This window comes from Mandrillus leucophaeus, unplaced genomic scaffold (genome assembly GCF_000951045.1).
Source record: "Mandrillus leucophaeus isolate KB7577 unplaced genomic scaffold, Mleu.le_1.0 Scaffold1596, whole genome shotgun sequence".
Taxonomy (NCBI): domain Eukaryota; kingdom Metazoa; phylum Chordata; class Mammalia; order Primates; family Cercopithecidae; genus Mandrillus; species Mandrillus leucophaeus.
Genome location: NW_012101583.1, coordinates 103,037 through 112,764, shown reverse-complemented (window position 1 = coordinate 112,764; position 9,728 = coordinate 103,037). Strand labels below are relative to the sequence as shown.

Below are 9,728 nucleotides of genomic sequence, written 5' to 3'. Positions count from 1 at the left end.
TTGTAAAATCACAACTATGATACTGACATTGATAGTCAAGCTATAGAACATTTCCATCTCCACAAACATCCCTCATGCTGCTCTTTTATGGACCCGCTTCCCTCCCACCTCACTCCCCTCCTGATAACTCTAATATGTTTGCCATTTCTATACTTTTGTCATTTCAAGAGTGTTGTATGAATGAAAAGATAGTGTAACTTTTGGGGTTGACTTTTTCACTGGGAATAATTCTCTAGAGATTATCCAGCTTGTTCTTACATGTATCAACTGCTCATTCATTTTTATTGTTCATTAATATTCAGTGACATGGATATACCACAGTTTCTACAATGAGTCACTGGGTTGTTTCCAGTTTTTGGCTAATGCTAACAATTTTGCCGCAAACCTTTGTATATAGGTGTTTTTATAAGCATAATTCTTAATTTCTCTGGGGTAAATACCAAGGAGTGCAGTCGTTAGGTCTTGTGGTAATTGCATGTTTAGTTTTTTTAAAAAAAAACTGTCAAATCGTTTTCCAGAATGACTGTACTATTTTACATTATGTCTCTCTTCCAATTTCCATGCCGTTTATTTATTTTTCTTGTTTTAGTGCACTGAATAGAACTTCCAGCACTATATTGAATAGGAGTGCTGAGAGCAGAAATCCTTATCTTGTTCTTGGTCTAGAGGTAAATAATTCAGTTTTTCACCATTAAGTATCATGTTAGATACAGAGTTTTGTAGGTTTAAAAAAATCAAGTTTAGGAAATTACCCTGTAGACCTGTTTTTACAAGAGTTAAAAATTATAAATTGGTGTTAAACTTTGTTAAATTCATCTTCTGAATTAATTGATGTGATTTTCTTCTTCAGTCTGCTAATATGGTGGATTATATTGATTGATTCTCAACCACTTAACCAACCTTGCATTTCTGAAATAAACTTCATTTGAATATGGTGTTTAATCATTTTACATATTGCTTACTTATATTTGCTAACATTTTGATAAGGATTTTTGCATCTATACTGATGAGAAATATTGGTCTGTAGTTTTCTTTCTTTTTGTTTTTAAAAACCGTCTTTTTCTTATTTTGGTATCAAGGCAATACTAGTTTCATAAAATGAATTGGAAAGTGGTTCCTCCTTTTCTATTTCTGGGAGAGGGTTTAGTTTTGCTTTTCCCCAATTGGTGTTAATTCTTTAAATGCTATTATAAATATTATTTATTTATTTTTTAAAAAGACATATTTATTAAGCATCATTATCAGACTATCACATTTAGCAATCAATGGCATGGGTGCAAAAACATATATATGTACATTAAAACCCTCTGTTGGAATGCTTTATACTTTCCACAGAACAGAAACTAAAATAATCTGTTGTACCATTAGTCATAAATGCAATCCTCAAATTTTCCCCAGACTCATGAGTATTGTCTAAAACATGTCTTCTTTGTAGCAGCTAGGCTCTGCCACCACTGTGCTTGGTTGAGTTCACAAATCTGCTGTGACCTGTAGCTTCCCCGTCACTTCTCTGGATCTCCTCTCCTGCTAAGTTTTCTTTCCTGGCAGGAATTGAAATGTGCCACTGCTATAGCTACTGCTGCTACTGGAACTACCATAGCCACCTTGGTTTCATGGTTTGGCAAAGTATTGGCCTCCACCACGTTAGGGGCCAGAGCTTCTGCCTCCAAAGTTTCCTCCCTTCATGGGTCCAAAATTTGAAGACTCATTGTTGTAACTGCCAAAATCATTGTTGCTTCCACCACCTCCAAAATTGCTTCCATTATTACCAAATCAATTATAGCCATCCCCACTGCTACCATATCCATGACCACCATGGCTGCCACCAAAGCCACCATGACCATTAAAGTTTCCTCCACAACCAAAGTTGTCATTCCCATCGAAACCACCCCACAACCACCACCAAAGTTTCCAGATCCACTTCGACTTCTGGCTGGAGGAAGCACTAGCCATCTCTTGCTTTGACAGGGCTTTCCTAGTTTCACAGTTGTGGCCATTTACAGTGTGTTATTTCCGAATGACAATCTTATCCATGGAGTCATGGTTGTCAAAGGTTACAAAGACAAAGCCCCTTTACTTGCCACTGTCTCGGTCAGTCATGATTTCAATCACTTCAATTTTCCCATACTGTTCAAAATAATCCCATAGGTGATGTTCTTTAGTGTCTTCTTTAATGCCATCAACAAATTTCTTTTTCACAGTTAAGTGGGCACCTGGTCTTTGAGAATCTTCTCTTGAGACAGCTCTCTTTGGTTTTACAATTCTTCCATCCACTTTATGTAGCCTTGCATCCATGGCTGCATCCACCTCCTCCACGTGACAAACCCAAAACCCCTGGAGCACTTGGTGTTTTGGTCTCTCATTACCACACAGTCCATGAGCATTCCCCATTGTTCTGAATGCCTCCTCAGACTCTCATCGGTTGTTTGAAAGCTGTCTGCACCTGTTCAGGCTCTTTGGGAGATGCTGACTTAGACATGATGGCAGTGGGAAGAGAGACTTTAGTGACTCTCCCTTGGCAGCATCCACAGGCAGAAAGGAGCAAAGTAATGAATGTATTTCCATGGTTTATTTAGACATATGTTAGTTTTCAAGTATTTGAAGGTTTTACTACTATCTTTCTTTTATTAATTTGTAGTTTGTTTCCCTTGTGGTCAGAAAATACTTTATGTATTATTTTAATTCTTTTAAATTGTTGGGGGTTTGTTTTATCTCTCAGGTTATAGTTTGTTTTGGTATATGCTCCATGCGTGGGCTTTTGTAAGTAATATATATTCTGATTTTTTAATGCCAATTATATTTTGATGGTTTTATGGTGTTGTTGAGTTCTTCTATATCCTTGCTGATTTTCTCTATAGTTCTGTTTGTTTGTTTGTTTTTGAGACAGGGTCTTGCTCTGTCACCGAGGCTGAAATATGGTGTCATGACCATGGCTCCCTGCAGCCTCAACCCCCCTTCAGCAATCCTCCCACCACAGCCTCCTGAGTAGCTGGGATTACAGGCCTGAGCCACTACACCCAGCTAATTTTTGTATTTTTTGTACAGATGGTGTTTCGCCTTGTTGTTCAGACTGGTCTCAAATTCCTGAGTTCAAGTGATCCTCCCGCCTCGGCTTCCCAAACTGCTGGAATTACAGGCAGAGCCACCACGCCTGGCCTTTTTGTGTAGTTGTTCTACCAATTGTTGATAGCAGAATGTTGAGATTTCCAACTGTAATTGTAGATTTATCTATGCTTCCTTTTTCTATCAGCTTTGCTTCACATACTTTGCAACTGTGCTATTTGGTACATTGACACTTAAGATTGTTATGTCATCTTGGTGGATTTACCCTTTTATTATTATATAATGCCCCTTTCTGACTCTGGGAATCTTTTTTTCTCTGAAGTCTACTTTTTTTAGTACTGATGTAGCCATTCTTGCTTTACTTTGATTGATGTTTGCATAAAATATCTTTTTCTATTGTTTTATTTTAAATCTGCCTATATCACTATATTTGAAGTGAGTTTCTTATAAAGAACATTTAATCCAATCAATGCCTTTTAGTTGATATATTTAGACCATTGATATTAATGTAATTATTAATCTATCAGTCCTTAATTCTGCCATTTTTTGTTTTCTGTGTGTTCTTTCTGTTTTTTTGTTTTGTTTTGTTTTCATTTATTCTCTCCGTCTTCTGTGTGATACTGAAAGGTTTTATTCGATTCTACTTTGATTTATCCATAGTGTTTTTGAGAGTTTCTCTTTGTATAGCTTTTTACTGTCTGCTCTAAGTATTATATCATATATAAAAGCACAGCCTACTGGTGTTTTTATTTTATGAGCTTCAATAAAGTATAGTAAATGTCCATTAGTTATGTCCATTTATGTCCCTTTCTCTTCTTTCATTTATAATATAATTGTATTAAATATTTCCTCTACACATGTTTAGAAACATATCAGCTGGTGTTATAATTTTTGCTTCAGTCAAGAAGAAGCAAAGCTTGTTGTATTTGTTCATATTTTTGTTTACTGTGTTCTTCTTTCCTGAGGTTCCAAGGTTTCTTCTTTTAGCATGCCTTTATGTTTAGAGCACTTCCTTTAGCCATTCTTTTAGGATAGGTCTGGTAGGTCTGCTCTTACTTTCCCTTCATTTGATGATGTATTGATTTCCTCTTCATTTCTGATGCATATTTTTGCTGGGTGTGATTCGTTTGCCAGTTCTTTTCTCTCAGCTTGTGAGAAGTATTGTGCTGCTTCCTTCTGTTCTTCGTGGTGTCTGATGGGAAATCTGCTGTCTTTCTGTGTGTGTGTGTGTGTTTTTCCCTCTAGTAAGCAGTCATTTCTCTCTCACTGTTTTGAAGATTTTTTTTCTTTGTGTTTGGTTTTCAGATGTGCCTTGGTGTGTGGATTTTCTTGAGTTTGTCCTGTTTGAGATTCACTCAGCTTCTTGAATCTCTAGGTTTACGCTTCTGGCTATCTTTGGGAATTTCCAGTCATTATTTCTTCAAGTACTATTTCAGCCCTACCTTTTTTCTTCTCTCCTTTTGGAACTTTGTCAGACATTTGTAACTTCCTTGCCATCCTGGTGTTGGCATCTATTAATTGTCCTTTCATTCAGGTTGAGATTTTCTGGTTCTTCATATGATGAGTGATTTTCTACTGAAACCTAGATATGCCCATATTATGTTGTGAGGCATGGTATCTAGCTGTAACCTTCTGTTTTAATTGACATTTTTGGATAGTACTCTGGCAGGAGAAGGGTGCTGCCACCTCATTATGACTTCATACATATGGAAATAGAACTTCAGGTTCCCCACTTGGCCTCTGTTGATACCCAACAGATGGTAGTCTTCTTCTGCCTGATGAACAGGAGTAGGAGTTGTAGCTATCCGGTGGTCTCTGGTGACTCCTGGATTGGGGTGGAAGCCTTACTGCTGAATGATCAATTGTCAAAGTCCGGACTCTCACTAGGCACTCTTTTACACCACCATGGAGAGAGGGTAATGAGTGCCTTATGACTGCTGGATGGGAATGGAAGTAGGTTCCCCACATGGTACTTACTGTCATCATATTAAGTGGGCCTCATTACCAGCCAGTGAAGATGAAAGTACCAGCTTCCTACTTGGCTTTCTCTGCTGTCTAGTGGAGTGCTGGAATGTTTCATTACAGCCTATTAAGGCTAGAAGCCGAGGCTCCTCACTCAAACTGTGCTGGCCTGAACAGGAGTAAGGCCAGAGTTTTTCTGTGGTGTTTTCCTGGAGGAGAGCAGTTATCTTTTTACAGAATATAATTTTCTGGGATGAAGCAAAAAGCAAATCCAGCAAGTTCACCACTGTATCATTTTTGGGGTCCTGAAGTCCCCAACCAGTCTGACTTCTTCCCACCTTTCAAAGTTCTTACATTCCTTTCATTTATAATGTACAAGGCTCTTAGTTGTACTTTGTAAAAGGAACAGGGGAAACTATGTCTACTTTATTATTCAAGAAACAGAAATTCTTGCAAACATCATTTTGCAGCTTACTTTTTCACTCAATAATATGTTAATGAAGGTCATTCTATTTAAATGAATACTAATTGATATCATCCTTTCAATGGATGAATATTATTCAATTGTATTACTATTACCATAGTTTCTTTTAAACTAATCCATTATTATTATTCTTTTTAGAAACAGAGTCTCACTCTGCCACCCAGGCTGGAGTGCAGTGGTACAATCTTGGCTCACTGCAACCTCCGCCTCCCAGGCTCAAGTGATCCTTCCACCTCCGCCTCTCAAGTAGCTGGGACTACAAGTGTGTGCCACCATACTCAGCTAATTTTTTTATTTTTCTGTGGAGACAAGGTTTTGCCATGATGCCCAGGCTTGTCTCAAACTCCTGAACTCAATCTTCTCCCAAAGTGCTAGGTTTATAGGTATGAGCCACTACTCCTAGCTAATTCATTATTAATATACACTTAATTGCATAATAAATAATGCTCTGATGAACATCTCTTGATGCAAAGGTCTGCATTCTCTTTTCTATAATTCTGACAATTAAAAAACTATGTAAACCACATATATTTTCCAGTGTTTGGTGAAAATTCATTTTGTGTCACCACCTGTCTAGAACTCACAGAAGGCTATTTATAGTCTTTATTTATCCTGCTCAGTTTTACACTTTATATATTTGTTAGAGAAATAGTAAGATATTTAATTATGGGTTACTGAACAGACTGCTGGGATTTGTTATGAAATATGTAATCTATGCATCTTATTATTTTCTTAAATCCAAATGTTCTGAATTCTTGCATACTTCTCTTAAATATTCTTAGGATAACTTTCTAGGAGAGTGATAGCCAAATTTTGGGTCATAATGTGAAATTGTACTTCTAAAATGCAATTTTAGTAGTACTATGTGCTCTTAACAGAGCATATGTCCATTTCTACATGTTCTTGATAACACTGGTTAGTATCATACAATAGCTTAAATTTATGATTTATTCTTTGTGAGATTATAAATAGAATCAATAAATGTACATTTTAGAAAAATCTAGAAAATACAGAGTAGTATAAAGAAGAAAATTTTAAACACTTGTAGTATCTCTTGCCAGTCGTAATAACTCACTGTTAAGAGTTATTACCACCATTACTATTTTGGCTTATTCTCTTCATCTCTACTTTTAAATACAGAATTGGAATTACATTCTATGTAGGGAATTTTTATATTCCATCTTTCATTAATGCTGTATTGTAGACAACTACCTTTGTCTCTATTTTTATAGAACATGATTTAAATAATTGTATATTTTTTCATGAAAGAGATTTATTATAATTCATATAGCTGATTCCTTATTTTTGGGTAAATGAATTGTTTTCAAATTTTTCCCATTGTAATTACATTGTAATAAACATGGTTGTAAATATTCTCAAGTTTAAGTGTTAGAAAGAAGAAAGCTTGGCCACAACTTGGATAATACATCTTAAAATTGAAATCCTATCTTTGCAAAAGTGTTTCAGTTCACTCTGATTATGGTCTGATATGGTTAGGCTTTGTGTGCCCACCCAAATATCATCTTGAATTATAATCCCCATAATCCCTATAATCCCCACATGTCAAGGGAGAGACCAGGTGGAGGTGGTTGAATCATCGGGGCGGTTTCCCCCATGTTGTTCTCATGACAGTGAGTGAGTTTTATAAGATCTGATGGTTTTGTAAGTGTTTGGCAGTTCCTCCTGCATGTTCATTCTTCTTCCTGCCACCTTATGAAGAAGGTGCCTTGCCTCACGTTTGCCTTCCCCCATGATTGAAGTTTCCTGGGGCCTCCCAGCCATGTGAGACTGAGTCAATTAAACCTCATTCCTTTATAAATTATCCAGTCTCAGGCAGTTCTTTATAGCAGTGGGAAAATGAACTAATTCAGTAAATTGGTACCATAGAAAGTGGGGTACTGCTATAAGGATACCTGAAAATGTGGAAATGACTTTTGAACTGGGAAACAGGCTGAGGTTGGAACACTTTGGAGGGCTCAGAAGAAGATAGGAAGATGTGGGAAAGTTTGGAACTTTCTAGGGACTTGTTAAATGACTTTGACCAAAATGCTGATAGTGATATGAGCAATGAAATCCAGGTTGAGGTGGTCTCAGATGGAGATGAGGAACTTGTTGGGAACTGGAATAAAGGTGACTCTTGCTATGCTTTAGTAAAGAGACTGGAGGCATTTTGTTCCTGCCCTAAAGCTCTGTGGAACTTTGAACTTGAGAGAGATTATTTAGGGTACGAGTGGGAGAAATTTCTAAGAAGCAAAGCATTCAAGAAGGCATGTGAGGGCTCTTAAAAGCATTTAGTTTATTTTTTATTTTTCATTATACTTTAAGTTCTAGGGTACATATGCACACATGCAGGTTTGTTACATAGGTATACATGTGCCATGTTGGTGTGCTGCACACACTAACTCATCATTTACATCAGGTATTTCTCCTAATGCTATCCCTCCACCCCCGCCAACCCCACGACAGGCCCTGGTGTGTGGTGTTCCCCACCCTGTGTCCAAGTGTTCTCGTTGTTCAATTCTCACCTATTAGTGAGTACATGCGGTGCTTGGTTTTCTGTCCTTGCGATAGTTTGCTCAGAATGATGGTTTCCAGCTTCATCCATGTCCCTATAAAGGACATAAATTCATCCTTTTTTATGACTCCATGGTATTCCATGTTGTATATGTGCCACATTTTCTTAATCCAGTCTATCACTGATGGACATTCGGGTTGGCTCCAAGTCTTTCCTATTGTGAATAGTGCCGCAATAAACATACGTGTGCATGTGTCTTTGTAGTAGTATGATCTATAATCCTTTGGGTATATACCGAGTAATGGGATTGCTGGGTCAAACAGTATTTCAGTTCTAGATCCTTGAGGAATTGCCACACTGTCTTCCACAATGGTTGAGCTAGTTTACAGTCCCATCAACAGTGTAAAAGTGTCCCTATTTTTCCACATCCTCTCCAGCACCTGTTGTTTCCTGACTTTTTAATGATTGTCATTCTAACTGGTGTGAGATAATATCTCATTGTGGTTTTGATTTGAATTTCTCTGATGTCCAGTGATGATGGGCATTTTTTCATGTATCGGTTGGCTACATAAATGTCTTCTTTTGAGAAGTATCTGTTCATATCCTTTGCCCACTTTTTGATGGGGTTGTTTGTTTTTTCTTATAAATTTGTTTAAGTTCTTTGTAGATTTTGGATATTAGCCCTTTGTCACATGGATAGATTGCAAAAATTTTCTCCCATTCTGTAGGTTGCCTGTTCACTCTGATGGTAGTTTGTTTTGCTGTGCAAAAGCACTTTAGTTTAATTAGATCCCATTTGTCTGTTTTGGCTTTTGTTGCCAATGCTTTAGGTGTTTTAGACATGAAATCCTTGCCTATGCCTATGTCCTGAATGGTATTGCCCAGGTTTTCTTCTAGGGTTTTTATTGTTTTAGGTCTAACATTTAAGTCTTTAATCCATCTTGAATTAATTTTTGTATAAGGTGTAAGGAAGGGATCCAGTTTCAGCTTTCTACTTATGGCTAGCCAGTTTTCCCAGCACCACTCATTAACTAGGGAATCCTTTCTCCGTTGCATGTTTTTGTCAGGTTTGTCAAAGATCTGATGGTTGTAGATGGGTGGCATCATTTCTGAGGGCTCTGTTCTGTTCCATTGATCTATATCTCTGTTTTGGTACCAGTACCATGCTGTTTTGGTTACTGTAGCCTTGTAGTATAGTTTGAAGTCAGGTAGCGTGATGCCTCCAGTTTTGTTCTTTTTGCTTAGTATTGTCTTGGCAATATGAGCTCTTTTTCAGTTCCATATGAACTTTAAAGTAGTTTTTTACAATTCTGTGAAGAAAGCCATTGGTAGCTTGATGGGGATGGCATTGAATCTATAAATTACCTTGGGCACTATGGCCATTTTCAGAATACTGATTCTTCCTATCCATGATCATGGAATGTTCTTTCATTTGTTTGAGTCTTCTTTTATTTTGTTGAGCAGTGGTTTGTAGTTCTCCTTGAAGAGGTCCTTCACATCTCTTATAAGTTAGATTCCTAGGTATTTTATTCTCTTTGAAGTAATTGTGAATGGGAGTTCACTCATGATTTGGCTCTCTGTTTGGCTGTTATTGGTGTATGGGAATGCATGTGATTTTTGCACATTGATTTTGTATCCTGAGACTTTGCTGAAGTTGCTTATCAGCTTAAGGAGATTTTGGGCTGAGATGATGGGGTTTTCTAA

At 37.2% G+C, this 9,728-nt stretch overlaps 1 pseudogene; it reads right to left on the bottom strand.

The window, feature by feature from the left end:
- Positions 1 to 1,527: 1,527 nt before the first annotated feature.
- LOC105536455 lies at positions 1,528 to 2,479 on the bottom strand (annotated as a pseudogene).
- Between the last annotated feature and the right edge of the window lie 7,249 nt (positions 2,480 to 9,728).